Raw genomic sequence first — 27,494 nt, 5'->3', positions numbered from 1 at the left:
GATCCTTTACATTCTCATACTTAATTCCCCTTTGAGAAATCAGGTTTGTATATTACTGTGTCTAATCCATAAAACCTATTTATTTGGTTTAGGAATACCATTATTTCCTTCTCCAACACCAATGGCTGCTTATGTAATTGAAAGGAAATTGTAGTGAATGTTCCAACAAGAAGTAACTACATCTGTGAAAGTGATCTCCTCTGGATTTATAATTAAATTCTGGCTTTCACTGCTTTGGGTGGAATGGTGGGGAAGACATGGGGAGACAGGACGACCTGATATCCATCATGATCCTACAACCTTCCTCCCCCCTCTCTCTTTAAAACATAGCATTGTGGTGAGGTAAGAAAAACCCTTACTATTCATTCTCCTCCACTACTAGAGAGAGAATCAAGAGTAATTTTAATGCTTTTTTAAAGAAACTTTTTATAGAACATTAAATATTTGTGTCCACAGACACACTGATTTATAGACACTTGAGAAACATTTTAGAATAAAATCAGTAGAAAAACAAATCCAATTATTTAGGCTCAATACATTGTAGGTGATTTTAAAAATGGCAATTTATGAGTGAAAAATCACAGGCCTGTAACAGTTTTGATTCAGTAAATTCAAGTTGGGGGTCCCCAAATATTTTTATATCATGTTTGATAAAATAGCTTATTGTGTGTGTGTGTGTGTGTGTGTGTGTGTGTGTGTGTGTGTGTGTGAGTGGCAGATGGACTTTACCACAGTTTCAAACGTTTACCTTCTAGTAGCTACAAAATATTCTGAAACCAATAGGCCAACTTTGTGCTATGAAGAAATTGCAACTTTAAACTTGCTGTAAAACTAGCTGGCTCTAGTCCTAAAAGAGGGTTCTTAATTGCAGTTTCTGCATTTTTAAAAATCAAATAACAGGTAAATTCCACATTCATTTCTGGCTCATTTTCAAAATGACAAATTAACCTGAAAAGAAAAGAGTTCATCATTTTCTGCTAGGAAATGTTTTCTATTTCTAAAATAGTAGCAACTAAAGGCCCTGTTTTTAGAAAATGCTTGGGGAAGAGCAAGGCATTGGTAGTAAATCTTTGCAGAATGCGGCATAAACCAAAAAAAAAAAAAAAAAATGTACTGGGAAATTCACATCTACAAAAGCAAAATTCTGAGGTGGTAAATTATGTTTACTGTGGGATCACATCAGTACAGTGCTTTAGAAGTGAGTTCCATTTTCCCAACAAAGCCAGGATTTGAAGCCAGGTAATAAAGTGAATACAGTGGTCCGATGTATTTAGAATCATAGGGTCTGGGTTCAAATTCTAGCGCGGGGATTTGCTGTCCACGTTGCAATCACTCACCACTCCATCAGAACACCTGCCACCACACACAGCTTGAGTGGCGTCCCCATTATATTTTCTGGGACACCATCCCAAGATCAGACCACTGCCCAGGTTTAACTCTAGATACGAGCATCCCAACTCCTTTTCCCCAGGAAGGAGCTAGCTTCATGTCACTAGGTGAGCCAAATTCCCAAACAAATTACTAGAGAATCTATAAACATTTCTGCTTTAAAAGTCATATTTCATTTATAATTCTGAGCAAAGGAATCCAAAACTCAAAACATAATGATCTGAACATTACTTTGGGAAACTGTTGGCCAACGATCAAGGATGACCCCCGTCAGCCGGCCAGGCCACAAGTTAATTGAGGTAACTTTTTTCATAAGGCAGCTGGATAAAATGTTCAGAACTCCCAAGAGATGGAAATTAGGGCGAATGTTTTGGTAACAAATTTCCTGTATTTTCCACACAAGAAAATATTCAATAGTATTCTGAGATTAACCACATGGATTCTTTGGCCTTCTGAAGTTGAGCTCTCTTTCCAAGTACTAATCACAACAGGGGATTCTCCTGTCTTAGAACTGAGTCAAAAAGACCTGGTGCAGATTTTTCCATCTGAGTGACCTCTCTTCCTCTTTAATACCCAATATTTACTGACAGTGATGATGTCCCACTACAACATTCCCTTTCTCTTTTGGGCATTGAGCAGTGAACTGCTGCCACTAGGCCCCAACAGAGCCACACCAAAGTAACAATCTAATTCTCATGATGTAGAGAACTATGCAAAAAATATAGGACATCATTTGCTTTCATTCTCTTTGCCTTGTTAGAAATTCCCTCACAGGAAAGGCACAGCCCAAGCATCTTAGCCGGGTTAGCACGTCCATGTATTCACAGGTTGAAGAAGCATTGACACATAGGAAATGACCAGTATATTCTTTCCACCTCTGCGATAAGGTTACAGAGGATTTTCTGGAATGGCTAGCATTAAGGGTGGGAGGAAAAGAAAGAAAGTTACCTTTTCATTCTTTGAAACTGGAACCATAACAGTGAGAAAGATGTAACAGAGAAAATTATATCTCAATAAATTAACTTGCTGCACAAGGATAAATAAAGTGCAGAACTAGTTCCATGGGGAGTTTATAATTTGGGAAGTGAATAAGATATGTACATAAAATTCTTAGCACAAGGTCAAAGGGGACAAATGCAATAACGTTATAAGGTAGCACATTATAGTGTTTCACTTTAATTTATCTTTAGCCAACTTTTATGAATAATAGACTTTAATTGAGTACTACACTAATTTAACAAAAACCTCATATTTTGCTTTTATGCCAGGTCTTATATGAAGAATATGTAAAGTTACCATTTTTGATAAACTCCTTTAGCTCTGACTAGACATTTCTGAATGAAATGTCTTGTGTACAGAATGACAAGATATTCATTCATGAAACATACTTATTGTGCAATGGGAAAGATGTTGGCCTATTTTTTTCAGAGTCTGTACCAGACCAGTCACTTTTTTTCTCTTATGCCTAATGCTTTCAACTTAACAAATAAGTTGTAATATTCCACAATATAAAATGTGCAGTTGTTCTGTAATTAACAAAAGAAAAAAGATTATAGCTACTGAGAAAGCAAAGAAGACGTTAGAAAAAAAAAATATGTGACCAAAAACATTGGTAGAATTTTCCATGTATAGATGGGAGGAATGGCTGTCAAGAAAAGTGAAGATTGTGAGCAAAGATAGAGAGGTGGAATGGTGGAGTATGCATTGAAAGCAGCGTGTCTTTCTTTCTTTTTTTTATTAGTTGCAGGTGTACAAAACAATGTAATGGTTAAACATTTACACTCCTCACAAAGTGATAACTGCCCTCCCCACAAGGTACTATCCATTTGCCATCATGTAAAGCATCTTGTCTTTCCATTTGCTTAGTGTCAGAGTAAACACCAGTGGAAGCATGTTGATCTGGGTTGTTCACTGATATAACCTCAGTTTCTGGAAAAGTGACTGGCATGTAGCAGGAGCTCGAAGAAGTGAATAAATGAAGTGCCACATGCCCAGACTATAAGCAGCATTTGATAGCTTTTAAGGGCTAAAGCGTTTGGATTCCTGCAGTGGGTGAACTGGTTAGGACTCCACAGAATAACAGAAACCAAGTTCAACTAAGCATAAAAGGAGTTAATTTGTGTCTATCATGGAACCTCAAGTCAGAAAAGTATCTAGGTCTTGGGAAGGAAAGTAGCTGGACAGAGGAGGTCATTGGGAGTTTGATGGCTCTGTCTTTTGTCACCACTTCTTCCATACCTAGATGATTTCTTTCCTCACGCCCTGGCTCACCTGGTCCTGAGTCTGCATTGTGAGGAAAGCTGGACCCTACAGCTGCCAGCATCTCAAGCAGCAGTTCTCTTCGACTAAGTCAGATGTTCAGACACCCTCTTCTGCTCTGTTCCTCTGTAACCAGGAGCACAGGCTCATTGCTGGGGATCAGACAGGGAGAGCAGTAGAGGGGACTGTTACGAGCAGACACTCAAAAAATTGGGCCCTATAATAGGCAATTAGAAGGCACTGAAGTATGTGGCCAGAGGTGTTCATATTTTTATGCATATATGTCTAAACCAGGAGTACTACTCGTATAGAATATGTTAGTCTGAAATTAAAAAAAAAAAAATACTGCATGTTAGTTCACATATTTTCCACTTCTTCTTCATCTCTACATCCTGGTAATTATTTACCAAATATTGCTCACCTGTCTCTCTGGCTCCTTTCAATATTTCCCGGACTCTATCACAGACTGAGCAACACCATTTCTCAGACACTGACGAACTTTAATTAACATGTTCATGCTACCTTGACTGGGCTTTGCAAAAGTATAGGATTTTTGAGTTGGAACTGAAAATGATTACCCAATTTCTTTGTTTTATAAATGAGAAGATAGGCCCATGAGTAATTTATAAATAAGGGTTAGTAAAAGCTTTGCAAACATAGAAATAAAAATTACATTCTTGTGATTCTAAAACAGGGAAAGAAAGGTGGGCTTTAGAGTATGTTGCAAAGAAAAATGGATTTTGGGACTAAAAGCCTTAGTTTTTATTGTTTTCCAAGCTGTATGCGTGAGCTTGAGCCTTATTGATACGGCTCAGAGAGCTTCAGAACACTCATCTGTACAATAGAATAACTATAATATTATGGATTGTCACTATCATACAGTCCTGTAGTAAGGAACAGAAAAAGAAAATATTAAAGGTGATGTCATTTAATAAATGGTAAAGCACATGGAATGATAGTTATCAACAATGCGTTTTGGGTAGAAAACAAGGGTGAAATATTTACTGTGAACTACTGCAAATGACCAATCACCACATAGTTAATTGTGAGTTTATGCATGACCAAATGTTAAAGACTGTTTCAGTTTTAAAGTGCAGTATATAATATAGAAAGCTCTACTTTCAGTTCCTGGAGTTATAAATAGTTTCACATGGATTCTCCATTGTCTTAACGAAAACCTGATGTATATATGGCTTTCATAATTCTATCAAGAGGTAATACTTAATTGGATTCAAAATGTGCTTACTAAAACATATTATTGCAATTAAGCTTTAAGTCATGTCCACAAGATGGGGAAACATATTGTGGTAAAAAACCGTAGACATTTAGAATAGGAAGATAATCTTTAACTGCTAAGTACAGATGAAGATGGGAACATGTAAGTTTTCATAGAAAAGTTCAATTACCTGCTAAAAGGCACATGCTCATTAGTGTTGAATTCGAAGAAAAACTCACATCTTCTCACTTTGAGATGTTCACTATAATACAGAACCTATTATTTAAACACAATATTGAAAATGATAAAAATTTTGAGTAGATCCCCAATGGAAAGCCATAGATCTGTCATAAATGACCACCAGTTTTCTTCTGGTGAAATAAAAAGACAAATAAAGTTTTATTCACAAATTCTGCAATTTGTAAAGACAACAATGATTCATAATGGGAATAAAGCAATACTTTTAAACCAAAATAAAATAGAGAAACAACACTGAAGTTATTCGCTAAACTTGAAGATATTTAGTTTTAAACTTTTTCATATTTGAGTCATTGGGTGTTTTATATGATAGAACAATTGGGAATGAAGGAGAAACAAGAGGAAGCAATAATAAGAGAGCCAAAGGTAAGAAGGGAAACAAGTAGGCTGAGAAGAGGTTCAGAAAGAATACAAACTGGCTGGATGAAAAAATATTTAATGTTTGGCCACTAGATGGCGATATAATGTAAGGTGCTGCCTCGACTTTTTTTTAACAAGCTATTTGCTGATTTGTGTTAGGTACCATAGAGTGAGGCGAGGATGAAGCCGAGAGGATACTGCAGAGGTCTCTGGTGCATGTGTGTATGTGTGCGCGCGTGTGTGTTTGTGTATGTGTGTTCTGCCCCAGTGAGACTGCAGCCCTTGTAAATACTTGCTCACCTTTTGCGAGAAGGAATCTGAACAATTGCAACTGAAGGCACGTTATCATCCGGTCTTTGGGAGATGCAGCTCCTCATTGCAGATGGGTAATTTTCCTTTTTATCAGGTAAGCCATCGGATTCTTTCGTCGCGATGTTAGGCATATTCATTCCAGTTATTGCTTTGGAAAAAGAGCCCGTGGAAATACAGTTTGGGCAGATCAGGAAGTCCATTTTTGTCTGTGAATTCGGACCAACTGACCCCCTCCTCCCTCTCTTCTCCTCCCCTTCTCCTCCCTTTCCCCTCCCCCCTCCTCTCTCAACCTTCACGAACTGAAATCAGGTTTGTTTTGCAGTTCAGCGTTTTGATACAAGATGGGATTCTTTGGCCTGAAATAGCTTGGCACCTGGCCAGTTCTTGCCTTTGCTTGTCTTCGTCCTATTCAAAGTCTCCTTTCGAAGCCCCCCTCCTTCACTGGTGCAATAGAACTGAACTAGCTAGCTTTGAATAGAGGTCATAGTGTTCCTAAGGAGGGAGCAAAAATGAGAGCTCAGTGTTAACCCCAGGAAGAGAAGGCAGGGGGGCTGCTGCTGGAGCCTAGCATCGCAGGGGTGTCCAGCCTCCCCAGGCAGAGGCTGGCCTTTCCCGGAGAAATGTCTCATGGCTTGGGTGAGAGGGGGACAAGGGTTTATTCCCCCTAACTCTCATTGAACTACGCTCATAAAGGAGCTTGAGGGAAGTGGGCAAGAATCCCTTCTTCCACGGAGCGCCAAATGGGAAATATTGAGTTACTTTTAATTACACAGAGGTCACTATCAGCAATGATACTGCAGATGCTGTTGGGTTCCCAGTGTGAACCGTCTTGCTTTTCCAAATGGCACGAGAAATGTCTAGGTGAACGTGAGGCTTTTTCACTATGTATTCCTTCTCGCCTACCTGTTTGAGGCATGTGTTTAAAGACACGAACCCCCCACCCCCACCTCCACCACGTTAACTTCTCATATTTCTTTTTGTTCCCTTCACTTATTCACTCCTCTTTAACAAGTCAGTCTAAACAGAGTGGTGATAGGTGCTTTTTCACATGTCTGAAATGGTTAAATGCAAAGCAGAGAAATGTTCTGTCCATATGTGCCTGTCACTAAATGTTTGAGGTGCAGTAGCAAACTTGGAAATTGCCAAACGCTGTTGCTATCACACTTATAAAATGTGGCTGGTTTTTCTATGGATTTACAGGTTCACGTGGTATTTCTGATGCGCTACTGTAGTAACAGAACATATTTCTCAATAAAGCACTTTAAATCATCCCAAGAGGATGGTGCCAGACAGAAATAGGAAAATTCCATGCTGAGGTTGGTGATTTCCTGCTTTGGGAGCAGTGGGTAGCTTACCTTTCCTATTTGCTGCAATACCTGGCATGCCAGGGTGATGCAATTTGGAGCTTCTGCACATTCACAGGGTGACTGACACATTCTTTCCCCTCATCTGTGCATTTTGAAAGCAGAATAACTATGGTGAAAAACTCCTGTAAACCTCCCCTTTGTAGCTGCTGCTTTTTAAATTGCTTTCAAGCCACTGCACCCCTCTTCTAGGAGCAGTGTTGCAAGTTAGGCCTTCCTCCACAGAGCTCCTTGAAGAGATTTTTAGATGTGTCTATTTTAGGAACATAATGTGTAGACAGGAAAGGATGGCCACAGAGATTTATGGGAAAACAATTTCGTGGAGAGGGTGAGGTAACATTATAAACCACTAGAAGAGAGCACAGTGGCTGGTTATATCACATGATCCCAGCAATGGAAATAGTTTCATTAAACTCACTGCGACTCATTTGATGGCTTCTTTTCTTCCCTTTTCACATTGTTGGTCTGTTACCCCAAATATCTCTTTAGCCAGCCAGTGCATCCAGAATGCTCATACTGGTAAAAATAATTTGTTGGATTTTGCTGCCAATACTAAAAGCCCCCACTTGCTGTGAAATTTTATGTATGCAGACTCATTTACTAGGGCAATTTCCCTTTAAGAAATCTAGAGGGTTCTCTATCTATGGGAAGGGAGAGGATGCACAATTGGAGGCCTAATTAATTATACAGCATCCAAGAAGGCACTTGGGGATCTCAGCCAGGATTCTTCATTACCAACCAGAGATCAGGGTTTAGGGAAAGATTAGAGACCCAGAAGTAAACTCTATGTCCACTAAAACAGGAAATGAAAACTCCGGAATCTCACAGAGGAGTCCAGTAAGAAGCATTCTAGTTCCTAGTGTAGAGGACACTCTCCAGGAACCCAAAGATTCAGAAAGGAAAAACATAAGAGCACTTTTTTTCTGGGGGTTGCAAACAAGGAAGGGAAAAATCTGGGGCTAGTTTGGAGTTACTCCTAGTACTTCACAGACCAGGCGGTCCTCGTGGGTTGATACTGGTATGAGCTTGACACAAGAAAGCATCCCTCCAAAATTTAGCCTGGGGGCCCATACCAGGTAATGTTCCTGCTGGGTAGCTGGAGAAGCCTAACCCCTCACTTTCTCCCAGCAAATACCGAGAGCACAAGACCTGATCTCCCAGCTACCTTGAAGGGGGGTGGGGGTGTGGACGGGAGGAGAAAGAGATTACAATAGTGGAGGGTGGAAGGAGAGTGGGAATCAGCAAATGAAGCTCTTGCAATGTTCAACTCAAAGTCCATGAGGCTGTGGCTGTGAAGTAATCACATCCCTTTGAAATTCTGATTAGCCAAGTAAACATACTTCAGGGCTCTGTTTAGATTATGTTGGTATAGTGTAGAGGTGGGGAGGAGATGTATTCTGAGATTAATTGTAGTCACGAAAAATGTTAAGCCCAATTTATTTCCCCCAAACTATGCTTTTCCAACTTTTTCTTTTGTCCATGTTTCTAGGTTCCCATTTATTAATTATTTCATTTAACAAAGATGTATAGCATTTATTCTGTGCCACTCACTATTCTAAGCAGTACTTTAAAAATATTTGGAAGAAAATAAAGCAGGGTAAAAGGATAGTAAGGGCGGGCAAGAGGGGCGTGCAGAGAGAAAACGACAGGAAGGAGTTGCTGAAAGTGATTTTTATCTGAATGAGGTGAAAGAAGTGCATTCTGGGCAGAGAAAACACAAAGATCCCAAAGGGCACAGTGTCTCTCAGGTATGAGGAATGGCACCTGCCTTGTGAGCAATCGTGAGAGCTGAAGAAATGGAAGGAAATGGGCCACACAGGTGACCAGCACGATCTGTGGTGTCTCAGCGAGTGTGCTTAGGATCTAATTGTCCCTGCTTTTATAAAAAAACAATTTAAGTCTCATATTTAATGGTGACAAGTTACTAGGTAAAAAAAAAAAAAAAAAAAAGAAAAAGAAAAAAACTAAACTAGTCATTTTCACACACAAAAAAAGTTTTAACAATTTGTAAAATTTTATGAAAAATACTATTGTTCCTAGAATATGGTGAAATTGGCTCAAAAGTGTTTAAAAGACACCATATTTTAAAGAAAACATTGGCTAGATTGATACAAACCATCAGTTAAAATAAAAATAGCTTCAGTGACCCAGTTGGTCTTGCTTGCCCTTAAGGACTTCCCCCTGAAATGACTAAATTGAGGAGGTACAGACCCGAGCAGACGTTAAGGATAGAAACTGTTCTGTGCATCCCCATAGAGTGGTCATATGATCATCCCCATAGAAAATCGTGATGTACAGTTCAGAGATGTTTGAACAAATCATTTTTTGCAAATGAATTAATATTAATGTGATTTCAGAGTAATAAGGTAAAATCCAAACACTACCTTTCATTTTTGTCTATATTAAACCTGTTGTTATACTTCTGTTTCTTCAAAACTCACTTTCTAATGGCTTATCTGTTTATATTTTCTGGCTCTGTGCTCCCACTCCCTCTCTGTTACCTACCGACATTGTAGTTCCTCTCCAGCAAACGTGAGTGTCTCATCTAACTTATATCATGGTTCTTATGTTATCCCTGTAGATGGCAGAAAGTCCTTGTCCTGTCATACGGCCTCTTCCTCCTTCTGGTGCTCCATCTACAACCTTCACTTTAACTTTGATGAAGTATCTTTAATCTTTGGCTTTAATTGTTTTCTTCTGTCACTTGTGCTTTTGATATCATGTATAAGAAGTCAGTGTCTAATTCAAGGTCATGAAAGTTCTTTTTTTTTTTTTTCTACAAGTTTAATAATTTTAGCTCTTACGTTTAGGGCTATGGAGCGTTTTGAGTCAATTTTTGTATATAATGTGAAGTAGGGGTCCAACTTCATTCTTTTGCATGTTGATATCCAGTTATTCCAGGACTGTTTGTTGAAAAGACTATTCTTTCCCCCATTGAATTGTCATGTTAATCTTGTCCATGTCATATTTATGTGCATCTGTGTTTTGGCATATAACTGTTAGCAATAATTTCATACCCTGGGTGCTAGGGACAACTTTTTTACTTAAGAAAAGAGCAGTGAGATGCTCATTTCTTGAGAATCCACATAATTTTGAGGTATGAGAAAAGTGAGCCATATGCCCTTAACTGTTACACACTTGTTTGACCTAGCTTCATGTCAAAATCATCTTATAATTGAAAGCGTATTAATTTGTGACAATACTGGAAATTTAAGAAGATTGTGATGTATAATTCAGTAATGAGCTAATACTTTTGGAGAAAGATAACTAGTTATTTCTAAGAAAGATCTCTATTGCATGGCACATGCTTTCCCAAAAATCTACAAATATTATCCATGTTCTTTATGATATATGTTGCTAGTATGCTTTCGTTTCACAAACTTCACTGGATCGAAATCATTGAACTTGAGATAGAGGAATTTCATTCATACAGGGTTGGTTGTTGCATTTACTTGAGGGGGCTGCCGTAACAGAATGCCACAGACTGACAGCTTAGCAACAGAAATATATTTCTCACAGGTCTGGAGGCTAGAAGTCCAAGATCAAGGTGTTAGGTAGCAAGTTAGGTTTTTTTGGAAGCCTCTTCCCTTGACATGCCAATGGCAGTCTTCTTGTTGTATCATCACATGTTTTTGTTTTTTTCTCTGTGTGTGTGTGTGTGTGTGTGTGTGTGTGTGCATCCCTAGTGTCTTCTTTTGTGTCCAAATTTCCTCTTCTTATAAAGGACACCAGTCAGATTGTAATAGAGACCCCCTAATGGCCTCATTTTACCTTAATCACCTCTATTTGGAAATAGATAAAGGCTCTATCTCCACATACAGTCATATTCTGAGGTATTAGGGGTTAGGGCTTCAATGTATGAATGTTAAAAGGATCAAAATTCATCCCATAGCAATTGCCTTTGGCTAGACTTATGACTGCTACAATAATGAACAAAGAAGATTGAAAGTGATGTCATTTTTTGTTGTTAACATTGTTGCAGTTATACTAATGGTGAATTTTCATTATTCATGCCTTCCTCCCACTGGATGATACAGAGTTGGCTGTTTATTAGTTAATAGTCCAATAAAGGCAATTAATTAGGTTTGTATTTAAAGGGACATGATGAATAATGAAGTAGGCAGAAGTAAAAATGGTGGTGACATTGATTCCATTTGTACACCTGTAATGTCATGTTTATGCTCATAATTTATGATAAGTTTACTATGCTAAGGCTCTTATTTGTGCCAATAAGAAAAGTGACAAAATATACAAAATATTGGTTATTCATGAGCAACTTATAAATAAAATAATTAATTTCAAAGTGTTTCAATAAGGAACTGAAATAGTCACTTAATTTAAGTCTAAAAGTAATGTCTTAGAATGTTGTTGTAGCTCACAGAGTTGAAGGGTAGCTAAAATCTAGACATTGGAAATGACAAGAGTAAGGAAAGCTGTGATGGTCAGGTAGCCTAGACTTTGCACTTTTTGGTGGTTTTTGCAAGGTGCTGTTATTTCCTGGGATGAGTCTGCTCAACTGCTTTCAGGCTGTTTTTATTTGTTTGTTTGTTTGTTTGTTTACTTATTTACCTATTTGTTTATTTGTTTATTTTCATTCAGGTTTAAGATTAAAATCCAAGGAAATGAGCATCTGATGGCTCCAGTTTGGTTTATGAATGTGATCCCTTTAGTGAACTGGGCCCCTTGACTGACAGTCCCACTAAACTATTTCCCTATTTTGAAGAGTAAGTCCACCCAAACAAAACTGAAAACAGTCTACATACATAGTGTTTAAAGAATCATTAAATAAATCAGGGTCCATGCAAATAATGAGATGTTATAAAGCCATGAAATGCAATGTTTCAAGGAATATTTACTTCTATGTCAAGTAGCTCAGGATATAATGATGCATTAAAAAAGGACCATGTAAATACAAATATCTAGTATGATCTCATCAAAAAACAGAAAACAAAAAAAAATGTATTTGCTTAGAGAAAAAAAAACACTGGAACTAGTGTGATAGTTATCTCTGTTTTATGGAATTGAAATTTCTATTTTCTTCTTTATAAATTTCTTTTTTAAAAAATAGAATATTGCATCTTATTTTTCTTGTAATAAAAGTAATACATGCTAATTATATAAAACAAAAAGAAAACTATTAAAGAATAAAGATGGTAAAATGACCCCATTAATTCTACATGAGCAAAATTATCAATATTAATAATTTATTTTATATACCAAAATATTTTTGTACAAATTCTCTAAAATAAGCATATTTTGCTTTAAAATCAAAATATAAGTTAGCATATATCATTTTCAAAAGGAATTGGCTAAGTCTTTGGACTTTGTGGTAGTTTCTACAAGGTGTACTTTTTTGTGCAAAGATATTTATTGTATCTCTAATCAAAATACTAAACTCAAAGTTATTGAGGAAATAGTTGAATGTTTGAATATTTTATCAATACTTTGTCAGCCCCCAAGCCCTCTGTAATAAAATTATAATATTTTGAAAATTTCATAACAATAGATGAAGGGGTCTAGTATAAAGTCAGTTTTAAAATGTCATTGTTGTCCCGAAAATTGTGTAATTCGGTAATTTAACTTCTCCCTTTAGAATTCAGCAGAATTTTAGGAAAGTCATTTTATATTCATGGAGCATCTACTATTTGCAATGATTATTTTTAGTAAAAGTCGACAGACTGAGAACACTAAACAACAAACAAACAAACAAAAAATCCTGTAAATACTAACACAGTATGAACATAAATTTTAAAACTATTTAGAATAAAACTCATCAAATTGGCAAAATCAAGTTACAAGATTTCCATCATTATCAAATGAAATGATAACAAGAGTAAATTAACAGTGTGTACTATTGAGCCAGAAGTGGTGGAGTGGAGCACTGGGGGTCATTATTAGTGTGTGTTGCAGCTGAAGATGCAAAATTGTTTGTGTTGAGGGTATAGTGGGAAGAATCTGTGTGAAGGGGAATAGACGGTTGATGACACGTCTTAGATAACATATCTAGATTATTTTAAGCAATTATTAATAATTTTAAAATGAAAAATAAGTATTGAATAAAGAAAAGAAACCAGAGTTCAGGGTTTCTAATTATATATTCATAGAGAAGGGAAAACTAAGAGAACTCTGTTACATAAAATATTTCAATCTAAGAAATTCAGTGGATTTGAAAATCCTGGAAAGAGTTACTTTGAGACGACAAATGCTACCAGGCAGCAGTTTGATATTACCCTGGAATGTGATATGCCCTTTAAAAAGGCCAGTGGTATTTTGAGCTATGTATGTCAGTGTGTTGGGACACAACCAAAGAAGCAACAGACTGATTTCATGTCTAGAATACCATAATTTCAGTACTACCAGGGCCTTGGTGTTTCAGGTTTTGGGTGATTTGAGGAATCTGGAAAATTGCACACTATATTTTAAGGCATTTAGCGGACTGTAGATCAACTTGTATGAATGAAGACAGAACTGCCTTATGAAAAAATTCCAAAAAGGAAATTTGGACATAATGAAGTTAAATAGAAATATGTAAGCAAACAAAAACAAAATAAGAGGGTGCTCTCCATTAAACTCTTCATGGAATAACAAAGAATAGTATCTCAGATTTCTCTTCTCTGGGGCCAAACCTTATCGTACTCTCTTTTAACTCTTTTTTTTTTTTTTTTAATTCCTAGATACTTTGTTTTAGCCTCTGGTTTTGCATTTGATTTCTAACCCTCCCTCCACTCAATAGTTCTGTAAAAATATTTCCACAATTGTGTTCTCAATATGTTCATAGTCTTTGATGCATTTAGAATATAATCCAAAAATAGGAACATTATTAATGTGATTTCAGCAGCTATTGTGATCCACAGATCCCCTTGAGTTCCCTAGAAACCTTTTAGGAAGTCCATCCGGTCAAAACTATTTACATAATAATACAAAATTATTTTTTGTCGTTTTCAATCTATTTATGTTTGTGTTTTTGGTGTAAGAACAACTAAAAGTCCTAGCCTTGACACGTATCAAGACAGTGGCACCAAATTGTGCTAGTGGTGATTGTATTCTTCACTGCCATTCACTCCCAGTAAAAATAAGTAAATACATAAAATTAAAAGCCAGTTTTACTAAAGAAATTTCTTTGATAGAGCAGTAAAAAGTATTAATTCTATTTCACCTGGATATGCAGTACACAAATTTTTAATATTCTCTAGTTTGAAATAGGAAGTATGCATAAAGAATATCTGCCACATGCCAAAGTATGATTATGGTTGATTCAAAAAAAAAAAAATTGCAGTGGTTTGAGTTGCAAGCTGAACAAGATGCTTTTCCATTTTTACTTAAAAGAATGACTGACAGATTGTGGTTATTCAGAGCTGGTTATTTGGCAGCTGTTTTTTAGAAAATGAATGAAGTGATTCTGTCATTTCAAGAAAAATAACTGACAATATTTGTTACCAATGACAACGTTTGAACTTTCAGGAGAAAAATAACAATTTTGGAAAATTTGTATCTGCCACCGTGTGCTCAACATCGTCTCCAAAACTTAAAGGGTTTTCTGATGTGATTAGTGATGATGTTAACGATGGATAATGAAACGTTGAACATTTCAAATATCTGAATAACTCAGTCAACCAATATTTTACAGATGAGCAATGCATAACGATATAAAATCATGCATGGATAACGGATCTATTCAAAGTGCATGATAAACCAATAGATTTGAGTGTAGCAGAGTATAAATTTACCGATATTGTTTCAGATTCGACTTGTCTAGTTTCAGTAGACTACCAAAGAAGACTATTCATAATTATGTGAAAAGGCTATTAAAATTTTCCAACTGCATGTTTATGTGAGGTCAGATTTTCTTAATCAAATGTAAATTATAACAGGTTGCATGCAGAAGCAGATTTAAGAATCTAGACATTGTCATGTATTAAAGAGATTTGGCTTTTTTTTAATAAAATAATGCCACTCAGTAAATTTTTTAAAGAATATGATTATTTTTCACCTAAGTTATTATTTTCTTAACAGGTTATGGTTTGTTGTTGTTATTTATAAATTAATTAAAAATATTTTCAGGGTTTCTCTATTTTAATTTCAAATATAATAAATATCAATAAACAACCCACATAAACAAAATGTGAATATTACTGAAGAAAATCAATATTTTTATATTAAATTTGGAAGATTTTTCTCCATTATAATGCCCAATGTCACACCAAAAATAATTAATATACAGTCGGTGAAGAACAATCATTCTTGACTTCATTCAAGTGTTGTAGTTATTGTTTCTATAAAATTCTCAAATTCTAGAAACTCTAAAAAAGGTAATAGACAAAAAATGAATTAAGATATTCTGATTCACAGAAAAAAGAAAGGAATCAAATAATTATTACTGCTTAAACGATTATCATTGTGGTGTTAGCTTCTTTTATAGTTCAGTACTTTTAAATATATTTACAGAGTTATACAACCATCACTACAACTTAATTTTTCAACATTTCCATTGAGTTGTAAAGAAAGCTAATGCCCATTTGTAGTCCTTCCCCACTCCCATTCTCAGCCCTAGCCCTCATCATTTACTTTCCATCTCTGTACATTTGCCTTTTGATATTTCATATGAATGGAATCATGCGGTACATCATGTTTTATGTCTTGCTTCTTTCACTTTACATAATATCTTTGAGGTTCATCCATGTTGCAGTAATTTATTATTTTTATTTGTGCAGTAATATTCCATTGTATGGATATTACCCATTTTGTTTATCCATTCACCAATTAATGGAAATTTGGGTGGTTTCTACTTTTTTCAATAAGCTATTATGAATAAGACTGCGATGAGTATTCCCATGCAAGTTATTACATGCATGTATGTTTCATTTCCCTTGATTAGATACCTAGGAGTGAAATTACTGTTATACCTATTTTTAACATTGTGGGAAACTGCCAACATGTTTTCCAATACGACTGTACCATTTTACATTTCCACCAGCAAGATATGAGGATTCTAGTTTCTCTACATCTTCAACAACACTTGTTATTATCTGTCTTTTTTATTACAGTCATCCTAGTGGTATGACATGGTATCTCATAGTGGTATTGATTTGCATTTGCCTCATGGCTAATGATACTGAGCATCTTTTGCTGTGGTTATTGGTTATTCATATATTCTTTGGACAAATGTCTATCCAAATCCTCTGTCTATTTTTAAATTGGTTTTGTTGTCATTTTATTATTGACTTGTGTTTTTAAAAAATATATTCTGTATACAATCCCCTATCAGATAAGTGATTTGCAAACAATTTCTCCCATTCTATGGGTTTTCTTTATTTTCTTTATGTCTTTTGAACTATAAATAATTTTTTACGAAGTCCATTTTATTGTTTTTTTTCTTTGATCACTTTTTCTTTATGTTTTTGGTGTGATACCTAAGAAATAATTACCGGATCTAAGTCATGAATAATTACTCATTTTAAAACAATTTTATAGTTTTAGCTTTAATATCTACGTCTGTGATTCATTTTGAATTAATTTTGGTATGGTCTTACACATGGTTTCAAACTCTTGCTTTTATATGTGGATATCTCATTTTTTTCAGCACCAGTTAAAAAAATTATTATTTTCCCATTGAATTTTCTTGGCATCTTTTTCAAAAACAGTTGAGCAATATCTTATTAGTTGCTAATCACAATCTCAACTGATAAAAATTCTTATCAAAGTTGTGTTTTTTTCTTATTTATTCAAGAATGAATCAGAATAAGAAAACATTACTACTTACTTTATATATATATACATATAAAGTATATATACACAAAGTATACATATATATTTTATATATATACACACACATATATATGTATATATACATATATATACATATATATGTATATATATGGAAATATATGTATATATATGGAAAACTATTTGGTCACTATAAAATTGAGACCCTCCCCAAAATTGTATTCATATCATCATACAGTGTCCTTTACTGTACAACATTCTGTCATTTTAGCTTTTGATTTTTATTATAGCTGTTGAATTTTGAACTATTGAGCTTTGCACCTCTCACTCTTGGGAGATGGCATTATTATTTCTATTACTTTATTGATTAATTCAGCAACTATTTATTGTGTGCCTGTCATAAATAAAGCACTCTGCATAGTATAGTGAAGAACGCATAGATGAATGCTGTTCTCAAGGTATTTATGGATGAAAACAGAAATAAAACACATTCAAAAGTAAACATAATGGGAGGTGGATGGCAGGTAATGTGAGAGTTGCAGCTAAATGCTTATGGGAATTTGAAGATGATTTGTGTTTGTTTTGGAGAAGTCCCAGTGGATGAAGTGATTAACAGTCTATATGACAGCAACTTTGACTCCACATTGGCCTGTAAAAGTAGTAAAGGGGTTCAAAAAGAATGAGCTTTAAGTATGTGATTGGTGAAAATAAATTAAATATATATAGCTATTAGGAAGTATGGCTTGTGGTAAAAATAATTATGAATAACGATATTCATTGTACAATACATGCTAGTTACCAATTTTCTCTCAGCTCCAAGTCATGCTTTGGTATCTACTAGCAAGCGATAGTGTATTGGGCTTTTTAAGCATTTGTCTTGTAAGGGGAAGGAGAATGCTGTACAGGGCAAATACGTAAAGAGGGCACTGAAGGGACATTGCAAGAGTCTCTTCCTGGTTCTAAATGTGACAACTTAATTTTACTTGCTCCTGGTGCATGGTCTATTAGAGGTGTGTGTGTGTGTGTGTGTGAGAGAGAGAGAGAGAGAGAGAGAGAGAGAGAGAGAAAGAGACAGAGAGACAGAGAGACAGAGAGACAGAGAGAGAGAGAGCGCGTGCGTGAATATCTGGTGATAGTCTTCCCCAACCAGATGCCCTCTTAGGGCAGTCCGTTGGTGACTTCACAGCCTAGATAAGGGCCCAGTGACCACCTTGCTACATCCCTCACAACACAGACTATGCATGCCTCTGGGCTCATGCCCAAAGCTGTTCCCCGCTCCTTCTAAAGGTCCATCCAAAATCTTGGCTAACCTGTGCCCTGGAGAGTTGTTCCTGCTTGCCGTACAATTGTGGCCCGGCTCTGACCTGAACACCTCAGCAAATTATGGTGCCATACAGAAAGACAGCTTCAACCACATGTTTTCCAATGAGGTCTGAACCCCATTCTTGGGAAAGAGAACCCTTCTATGTCTATCTTCCTTTGGACGCTTTCGTTCAGACCTAGGACACCCTTTATACTTTTCTTACAACTTTACAGTAGTTGTTTTCCCATCATAATTTAATAATTCTTCATATTAAATTTTTCATGTTTAAATCAGCCTGTGGTTTTTGTCTCCTAATTGGATCCCAGACTGGGACCTGTTTCTGCAAGTTCTTTTGCTCAGTTAATATTGGTTTTCAAGTTCTTCAATTTATAGAGGTAAAGGCTTAATTTCATATCACTATCTATGAAAAAGAATTAAACAGGCTTGACATATCATCCTCTCACCTGGCTTCACAGAAGATGGCTTTTTCACTAGTGAATAGTGGATATGGTCTAGCACTCCCAGTTAGAAATAAAAATTAGGCAGGCAGTCTTTGACCAAATATAGTGTCAGTGATCCTATTTCCAAGTCAAATGCTTGGTTTCATATTGAGTTATCTGTATAACAGTTTTCGTAGGGGTCGATTGTTTTGGTAAGCCAAATGAGATAGTCTTAAACTATTTTCATGTGGTCATTTATATGACGATTTTTTTAATGTAAAGTTTTCAATAAAGCATAACTATGTAAAAGTTTTAAGATATATGAGGTTTATAGTTCACAAAATCATGTATTAATTATGACTTTGTTTTCACTTCTATTGCCAGAGCCTTAATTTATATTCAGGCCTGGTGCTAGCCATGTTAATAATTAAATTCAGTCCCTCATCTTTAACCTTATGATCTTTTGGCAAAAGGAAGAAATCTTGGATAAAAAAGCAGTTGTAAAAATTTTATAATTCATTTTTTAAACTCACACAATTTTAGCTCAAAGATTTTAAAAACAACCAAAAATAGGAACAGCCAGGCTACACGTTCATTGACTCTGGGATCTTGTAAAAGTGAAAATATTTACCATTTTCTAAAGAAGGACCACTGAATAGGGGTGAAGCATACCAAACAAATATGTATAAAGCAATAAACGAAGAAAGCTACACATTCATATAGCAAAAGTCCCCCCAAAAACAGGATAAGCTCTTCCCCTCAGGATTTAACTGAGTTTCTTTGAAACATTTCAGAAATAAACTGAAAATTTATCTCATTTCCTTTTAGAAGTGCTCTCCCAGAGATAAAGTATTTTCTGTTATTTTTATTCCCCAAGGAAATACTTTCTTAGGACCGTGATATTGTTTTCTTCCTCACAAGCAGCTTTTCACTTTCTTACAAACAGCAGGCTGGCAAGACAAAGTGGCTAATTCATTTCAAAAGATGAAGGAATTTTTCTGTTAAAGTCTGTTGACTGAGTAATATCAGTTGAAGTTCCCATAAATAAAATGCACCTTAATTTACTTTTAAGAGGAATTATTCTAAACGGTAGATATATAAAATAGTGAAAGGATATTGGTGCAAAATGGAATGTTAGAGACGATCTGATCCATCCCTTGGTTTCATGAAACTGTCTTATAAGTTCAACCCCACATTTTGTAGATGAACAAAAGATTAAGAGGTTTGAAATGATGTATCTCTGCTCACTAAAATAAGCATCTGAGTTTTGAACTGTTTCTTCTTCTATTTAAGCCTCCTTATTCCTCTGTGTTCTCCACACCCACCTTCTCAGAGATCTTAGTCCTCTCTACTTACGGTAGCTCTTTTTCTCCAGCATATAATAGGATGTCTTTTCCTTTTTATCAAAATGCACCTTCTCCCTCTAGCTCGAGTAGCATATTGTCATTCTATCATAGTCAAGTCGCTTGAAAACAGACCTCTTTAGTGCTTCCATCTCTTATTGCCCATGCACTTTTTAAACCACCACAATCATGTTTATATTTCTAGCGCTTTACAACTTTTATATGTTCATGAAAGTGACTAAACTAATCCAATGGACTCCTTTGTGTTCTTACTTTACTAGATTACACTGTCACATTAGACAATGTTGATCATTGTCACTTTCTTACTCTCTCTTCCCCAGTTTCCTCTTCTAGAAAATGAGGATTAATTCTTTCATTTCCTGCAAAGATTAACAATTGAGTTTTAAGAATGAAAACATTTCTTTTTGACTAGTGTCTAGTTTCATCCTTTTCCTTAAAAAGTTACGATAAATCTGTTCGAGTCTCTCCTCCTTTTTCTCAGTTCTTTTCTCTACTATCTGTAAATACCACTGATGAAATTAACTGACTCAATTGAGATTGGTATCAGATCATTCACTCAGTAGATACTCATAATCATAGTACCAGGCACTATGCCACAAACAGAGATGTATTTCCAGCAAATATGATGTAGTGGAAGGAACCTAGGGCTGGAGTCAGACAAACCAGTATTCCTATCCCAGTTCTTCCTGTATACTGTATCACTTTGGTTGTTTAATTTTTCTGACTTTTTTCTCACCTGTAAAATAGTGATAATAATACATACTTGCAAATTATATGGTAAAGTCTAAAGTTCATGTTCATGGAGCACAATGCTTGGCACCGAGTAGATGCTGTTAGCGTTTTGTTTTGTACGTTTTTCCTAAGTGATCAAAAAGATTGTATTAATTTTGCATGCCTTACATGTCCTCAGAACCTTTTCCTTTTTCTTTCCGGTGAATTTTCCTTCATTTTATAAAACCCACTTTAACTCTCACCTATTTTGGAAGCTTCCCTTAGCATCATTTCTACTCCTATTTCCTATCCTGAAAGAATTGATCATGACCTCTTCTGTGCTTCCTCTATGTCTCATAGATAAGTTACTGTTACGCTTACACAATATTGTAATTTACTGGTATTTATGTATGTTTCTCCTAATAGTCTGTCTGCTCCTCCAGAACAGAAACCATGTCATATGTATATATATATATATATATATATCCCAAACTCAAAATCAGCCTTGGAATCTGTTAGGCAACACAAGAATTGTTTATTCTTCAGCAGATTAAACCATGCTTTCAGGTACAAAATTCTCCATTATACACAAAATAGATAACATCAAATATTACTGAAGCTTTATTTATTGACTGATATTTTCTCTATACCTGTTACATCTGAATAACAATGAGATATAATATATTTATAATTATTACATTATCTAAATAATTCTGGATATATATAACAATAGTTTTCTTTAATTCAGTGAATTAAATGCTTCTCAATGCTAAAATGTTTTTCACTATGAATGATAAGTGTTTTACATACTTTTCTTAGAGATCACTATCACATTAAAATACTTAAACTTCATCTTTAAGTTAACAAAGATATGACCAAGTGTATTCTAACTCTTCAGTCTTAAAGTGACTTCTTTTTTTTTAAATGCATTGATTCAGATAAATACAATAAGATTATTTCATCATTTGTTGTACTTTTAAAAGCTCAGATATTTCTTATTTATGTTATTGTTTTAAATCTCAGACAAGTTTATTTTCTTAGCTTTGAGTAGAGATGCCAAATTAAGGACTGGCCAGCCACATTGATGTCTAAGCATGTAGTAATTCTCATGTTGGATATTCATATAGTATGTTTCTGTAATTATGTATGCAATGGGCCAATATAAAACTTTTAAAATTTCAGTATCCTAAAATATAGAAATCGAAAAGATGTTTGGTTGGCAAGTAGTTTTAATTTTCAAACACATAAATTTACTCACTGGCTCTTGTTATTTTAAGTGAGGAGAGTCAAATAAGATTTATCTTTCATGTAACTTTAATGAGTAAAAGCCTTACAAATCTCATATTCAAATTGCTAGAATAAAATTCTCTACTTTATTATTAATCTCAGTGCATATATATATATATATATATATATATATATATATATACACACATATATCCTTTTTGTGAATTGTTTTATATGCAGTTGAGAAGAAAACTACATCCAAACAGATTGCACACAAATATTTCTACAATGATCTCCATTTATCGTGATATAAGTGTTCTAATTCTTCAAGTCTAAAATAAACCTAAAATCAAGAATTTGAACTTCCAGATATCGTTTCCATTGACTTCAAATTGAAGTCTCGATGGCCTCACATATAATGTTTTTGAATAGACTCCTATTAAAAGACATCTCCTTCAAACTCTGGCATTTGGAAAGAGTAAATTAATAGGGACTAGAGGTTGATGTAGAAATAGAGTTCTAGAGTCTGACATTCCCTTCCAGGCAAGAAGGGGTGAGAAGAACTTAAAAGTAGAAACAATGTATAATTACTGTAGATTTGTGAGCTATTAAATAAGAAGACAGAAAAAGCATAATAGATTTTTTAGAAGATTTCTGTGAGTTGTGATGAAAAACTAGAGAGTTTTGTTCATGTGGTAAACTGCATGAAAGGGCAAATTTGGAGGTCTGTCTCTGAGAAAAGTGATTAAAGAACTTTAGGGACCTTCATCTTAACTCAGTATATTGAAATATCCTCTTTAAAAACAAGAAAACAAAACAACAAAAATCACACATATAATGAAATTGATAGTCACCTTGAATAGTACAGATAAAAATCGCTAGACCTTGTGAATAGAAATTGTGTCAGACCAATTTAATTTCCTTCTGTGACAAAATAAAAAGTCATGTTGATCAAGATGAAAATGATAGATATCATGTATCTGTGCTTCAGGGAGGTTTTTGCATATCTGTACATGATCTTTCATAATTGATCCAAATTTTATATCAGAATTATGAAGGACTACCACATAAAAGAAGTTGTAATTTCAATGTCTGTTGATGGTAACAACAGACTGTCAAAAAGGCTTCTATAAAAGAATTTGTATTTTATTAAATACTATCGTATGTAATTTTAAAAGGATTATAGTATGAACGTGTGTAAGGCATGTATTCAGTATGAATCAAAAGCTGGAATGGGCATTGTAGATTCTTGAAACCTTTAGAATAAGGCTGAACTTGATTTCCTGCAAATATTGGTCTATGTCATATTGCTGTTAGGGTAATGTTCAAGTGATTCAAGATGGTTAACAATTATTTCATGATAATTATACTCTAACAAAATCAATCCTGAGACTATTACTGTTTAATAAATTTTCACTGATCTGAATGTTGAAACTGAGAATAAAAGTTTAAGTGGTATATAGTAAATGATATTAATAGCTCTGAGGAATATAGGAGTAGGAAACAGATACCTTGAAACCTTTCGAAACTGGTTCATTAAGACAAGAGAGACTCTAGTGTGTAAAGTTCAGCCAAAGTATAGTGTGTATGCTATTTTAAACCAAGAACAATAAGATGGTGGAAAAAGTAATTAATCACAAGTTGTTGGAATCAATAAGGCCCTTGTGTTTAACAGGAATTTGATAAATATTTGTTGTTTCTGATTAATTGCAGGAAGAATAGGAGAATCACAGGATATTTTTACATGTAAAGATCGATTTTGTTGTTTCAATCCTTTTTTTTTAATGTTAAATTGATTTGTAGAAAGAAACAGTCTAAATAAAAAAAAAGATATCCTATTACTAAAAGACTTGACAGTAATTGTAATAAGGTAAGTGTGTGCAAAAGTCAGGCATCATCTTTATGCTGTTCTTATTACCATTTTCCTATTAGAGTGTCTAAACAGATCAGTAAAGTTGGACAGAAATTGGAAAGGAGCAAATGAACAATGCAAATAATTATGTAGTTGAAACTGTTCTATTGCATTGAAAAGTTTTCAGTTTCTTAATGAGAAAACTAAAGGGAGACACATGACTGCCTTTAAGTGTCTGAGGTTTGTCCCAAAGAGAGTATGACATTTGATCTTTTATCTCTATGGAAAGGTAAGTCACTGAAATGGGCATAAAGTGGAGCAAGGGAAAGCTTCACTTGGTGTATTTCTTTTCTACTTTCAAAAATTATTTGATCTGAATTACAAAATCAAATAAAATATAAATCAGAATAATGAAGAACAAAAATCCAAAAAGGGTGGTGAAGTAGATGTCGCCAAATGCTAAAACATAGTAGTGATTTTTTTGTTTGATCTTGAGTTTAGCTTTGTGCTCCGAACACTAAAGGGACAGGTTGGGAAAACGTGGTGGATTCTATAGATAGATTCCATTGTCTACTCAGGAAAGTTAGTAATTAAAGGGGAGCACACTGTAAATCTCTGATGGCCCTATGTCCTCTAGCATGTAACTTAGCATAGTTGTGGTGTAGTAATTACTTTGGTGATTGATTGATTGGCTGATTGGTATTTAATGATCAGTTTTTGTTGAATTCTGTTCTACGTATATGCCTAGCAACTACATACCTATGCCAACTGAATAGAAATTTCTGTTATTTTTCATATCCAATTTATTTTCTGCATTTTTTGGCCCTACTTTGAAACATCTAAAACAGTAGATATTTTTATTCCAAGATTCTTTGGATTTGATGTGCCACATTTTGGGTGTTATTCCTATTCCTGCCAAACGATTATATAATAACATATAAAGCTGTGACTTCATGTGGAAAATAAATTTGGCTCAATTTAATATTCTGGGCAGAACTTAGTGTCAACTGCACTAAAACTTATTCTTTCTGGCAGATGCTCTACAAGATCTAAATTGATCCTTTAAAAGAACACTTTCAACCGCTTGACTCATTAAGTGGTTCAAAACTTCCATTTGCAGGTAGCCGTTTCTGACAGACCTATCAGTATACTCTTCTCCTCAAAATCAGTCATTCTCCAAGTGTCATTTTTTTAAAGGTCTAAGGTATAATAATAATGGCCGCTTTTTTTCCTGCTAACAATTTTTATCCATCCTTTGTAACACAGAGCTCTGACATCCCAGCTAGGTATTTGTCCAAGTGCTTAAAATTATATTCAAGACCATTTTTTGAGGATGATTTCTCCTGGAATGATTTTTTTAGTTTATTTTTATTAAAAAGTAGATAGCTCAATTTCCCAGTGAGAAAACATGGTTGGGGCAATAAATGTTTCTAATAAAATATCAGCCTTGCGGCCTAAATTTCTGGTTTTAAAACAAGAGCATTGAACTATGAAACACTAGACTCAAATTCAAATCTCAAACTTCCTATGAACTACCTGACTGAATCTAATCACTCTTTTGTCTGTGATACTTAACTTTCCTGAAACTCCATTTTCTCCTCTGTAAGGCAGGCAATTAAAATTTAAGAACTTTTTATGTGCAGTCTTTTTTGCATTTCTCTTTATTTTGGTCAGGGAACACTTGTTTTCAGGGAATAAAAACACATTCAAGCTAGTATAAGTAAAATGGGTTGTTTATTGTAAACATACAATTGGAAATCCCATGACCAAAACAGAGCTAAGCCATAAAGAGCCTGAACTGGAACTGAGAAGTCAGGAACCAAATAAAAATAACCTACTTTTTCTCAGTGGTTACATGCTTGCTTCTTGTTTTTGCTTATCTCTCCTTTGCTCTTTTGGCTGGTGTCCTTTGCTTGCTCATAGTCAGACTTCCCCTGCTTCAACTCTGTATCACTCAGTTCAGGTTCCCACAGCACTCTGACTCACTCAGTCTGACTCCAATTTAAACATTCTCCAGAAAGAGGATCTCATTGGCTCAGTTAAGCTTATGGATCGGTTGCTCTGTAATCAGTGTCCTTATTTTAACCTACAAGATTATGGTTGTGGGAGAGGGATAGGAATTTTTCAGATGGTATGAACATGGTTGTCTAGGTTCATCTTTTAGCACAACTTCTATATGGGGCACAGTTTCCAAAAAGGAGTGAGGGCTGGGTAAGCACCTAAAGTGTAGTATTACAAGACTTATTCCCATTTCATAAATGATGGAATTGAAGCTGACAGAGCTACTTTAATGTCACAATTTTATTAACGATTAGAACCAAAATTTGAACCAACATATTCTCATTCTAAATCCAGGGATCTCACCATGAAACTTCCATGGTTGAGAACATAAATCTCTGGGTCAGAAATGATCCCTTCCAACATTTAAATTAATTAAATCATGGACTCATCTTTAATCAACAAGCAAATACTTGTATGAATTAACTCAGTTCCTTAGGTAACAAAAGCTTGCTTTTGATATTTGTAAATGATGCCTTACTTAGTCCATTCTTCTACTCCAGTGTTTCCCAATAGTTGTCCATTGATCAAATACAAGCTCTACATCCTAATCACCTGGAGACATAGAATGAAAACAGATTTTGAGCCCAACTTCAGGTCTCTGAAGCAAAATCTTAGATTATATATTTTTGAAGAACTCCTCAGATGATTTTTATGAATTTAATGGTTTATATCCTCAAAGATCAGTGTTTATTAGATAAACAAGCAATATGCCATATAATTTTAGTTCTGCACAAATTACACAATATCTTCACTTAATTAAAATTTTATGTTACATTCCTAGATTTCATAGAAAATGGGAATCTTTATCAAAATGAAACTCTGAAAAATTCTGTTGTGGCTATGTTTCAGTTCTCTTAGTTTGATGATAACATGCATGTTAGAATGAGATGAGAGAGGACAGTGGTGTTGTCGGTTTTATGATCTGTGCACTGAAAAGATGGCCTAGGGTAAGCCATTAATTATGCATTCATTCATTCATTCATTCATTCATTCACTCATTCAAAATATTTAATGAGCACAGCAAGGCACACATTTTGGTTCTCCAATATGTCAGATAGACTAATTATATTTCTAAGGGAGTTGGAGAACATAGGGCTCAAGAGATTTTGTTGATTTAGTTCTCATTGAATATTTGCACAATTTGCCTTTTTCCTCAGTGCTGAAGTTGTCTTTTCTCCCTTCCTCTTTGGCAGAAAAACAAACAATGGAGCAGCAGCAGAAAGGGTCTTGACTTACTTATGCTGCCAGCAATATTTATCAGTTTACGAAAATGCCGTAGTGCTGCGTAATGCCTGCCAATGTAACAGGCCAGTCAGCCCCTTCTCTGCAGCTCAGTTAATGTCCTCTCCCAGTGCAATTTAATCCCTGATGTTTTTATAACCCTGTTTCTAAGCTCAACATGAACCTCAAACTAAACAGAGCATATAATAAATTTATCTTTTTATTTTCCAAATCTTTTCTTTATCCAAATCAGTAGCATCAAAGTCCCTCTTGTAATAAGGACCCTCTTCTTTGGGTACTAGGTTGATAAAAATATTTAAGTGCCATGTCTGTATTTTCTAAAAATTGCTGAACAATTTCCTAACCTAAAGACCTTTCCTTGTAGCTAGTGTTTAAAGCAATTAATGTTAGATTAGTGATGTGAGTTTTTGAAA

The 27,494-nt window shown here is 34.9% G+C and overlaps 1 protein-coding gene across 4 annotated transcripts in view; it reads left to right on the top strand.

The window, feature by feature from the left end:
- Window positions 1-5,636: 5,636 nt before the first annotated feature.
- The window catches only part of LOC109445183 (sodium channel protein type 1 subunit alpha), a 111,764-nt gene continuing 89,906 nt past the window's right edge, over window positions 5,637-27,494 (top strand). For all 4 annotated transcript variants that reach the window (XM_074337350.2, XM_074337346.2, XM_074337357.2 and 1 more), the window contains exon 1: window positions 5,637-5,888. The gene's annotated coding sequence lies outside the window, so the exon portion shown is untranslated. The remainder of the gene's footprint in view (window positions 5,889-27,494) is intronic.

This window comes from Rhinolophus sinicus, chromosome 17, assembly GCF_057876585.1.
Source record: "Rhinolophus sinicus isolate RSI-liver-muscle chromosome 17, RSI-T2T, whole genome shotgun sequence".
NCBI classification, from domain to species: domain Eukaryota; kingdom Metazoa; phylum Chordata; class Mammalia; order Chiroptera; family Rhinolophidae; genus Rhinolophus; species Rhinolophus sinicus.
Note: the sequence above shows the minus strand (reverse complement) of the source record. Positions and strands in the feature narration are given on the sequence as shown.